At 39.3% G+C, this 1369-nt stretch overlaps 1 pseudogene; it reads left to right on the forward strand.

The window, feature by feature from the left end:
* Positions 1-618: 618 nt before the first annotated feature.
* Positions 619-1108, forward strand: LOC138431162 (large ribosomal subunit protein uL24-like; annotated as a pseudogene).
* The last annotated feature ends 261 nt before the right edge of the window (positions 1109-1369 follow it).

The raw sequence follows: 1369 nt of genomic DNA on the forward strand, positions 1-1369 counted from the left end.
AAGAAATAAATAATATTATCATCTCCATTTTGAAAATAGAGACCAAGGCGCAAAGAGAATAAATGCCTTAACTTGAATAAGATGACACAGTTGGTGAATGGCAGAGCTGGGATTCAGATCCTGGAGGCCTGACTCTAAACCATATTTTCTTAACCATTACTGGAAAGAAATCATCAAAGATATTGTCTCAGTGAAAATACAAGATCCAAGTTTTTTTAAGAGGGTTTTTGTTTTGTAGGAGAAAATGTTGAATATCCCTTTTTATTTTGTTAAAAGAACTTGTAGCCTCATACTTCCCTGGTAGTACAGTGGTTAAGAATCTGCCCACCAATGCAGTAGACAATGGTTTGCTCCCTGGTCTGGGAAGACCCCACATGCCTCAGGGCAACTAAGCCCATGCACTACAACTACTGAAGCCTATGCACCTAGAGCCCGTGGTCTGCAACAAGAGAAGCTGCCACATTGAGAAGCGCAAGCACTGCAACCAGAGAGTAGCCCCTGCTCACCACAACTAGAGAAAGCCCTCACACAGCAACGAAGACCCAGTGCAACCCCAATAAGAAATTTTACAAATTGCTCTTCCCTTCTGTGGCCATCGCTGAAGCACTATCGGCCAAAATGCAGTTCAGTCCCTTTGTGACTTCTGACTGAAGCAAAAACGGAAAAAGGCATTTCAGTGTGCCTTCCCACATTTTCAGGAAATTTATGTCTTCTCCTCTTTCTAAAGAAAGAAAAGACAGAAGTACAACGTTCAATCCATGCCCATCTGAAAGGATGATGAAGTTCAGGTTGTATGAGGGCATTACAAAGGGCAGCAAATTGGCAAAATAGTTCAGGTTTACAGGAAGAAGTACGTCATTTACATTGAACGAGTGCGGTGGGAGAAGGCTAATGGCATGACTGTCCATGTGGGCATTCACCCCAGCAAGGTAGTTATCACCTGACTAAAACTGGACAAAGACTGCCAAAAGATCCTTGAACGTAAACCCAAATCTTGCCAAGTAGGAAAGGAAAAGGGCAAATATAAGGAAGAAACAATTGAGAAGATTCAGGAATAAAGTCATCTTGTCTACAGCTTTCATTAAAAACTGTTAAAATGAAAAAAAAATTTTTAATTGTAGCCTCTCACTATGCATTTTTTTCTAAAGTGTAATTTATAGGAAATGTATTCATGACTCATAAGTGACATTTATATTACAACTCTGTCTTCTTTTAAGCTATTGTCACAAGCTATTATTAGAAGGAAGGTAGAAATGGTACTTCAATAAACAATCTGAGAAGTCTGTACAGGAAATAGTAGTACACAAGGAAGCTTGCACATCCCAGTTTCTCAATGAAATATAAATTTCTCATGATGCATATGTGAAAA

This window comes from Ovis canadensis, chromosome 26, assembly GCF_042477335.2.
Source record: "Ovis canadensis isolate MfBH-ARS-UI-01 breed Bighorn chromosome 26, ARS-UI_OviCan_v2, whole genome shotgun sequence".
NCBI lineage: Eukaryota > Metazoa > Chordata > Mammalia > Artiodactyla > Bovidae > Ovis > Ovis canadensis.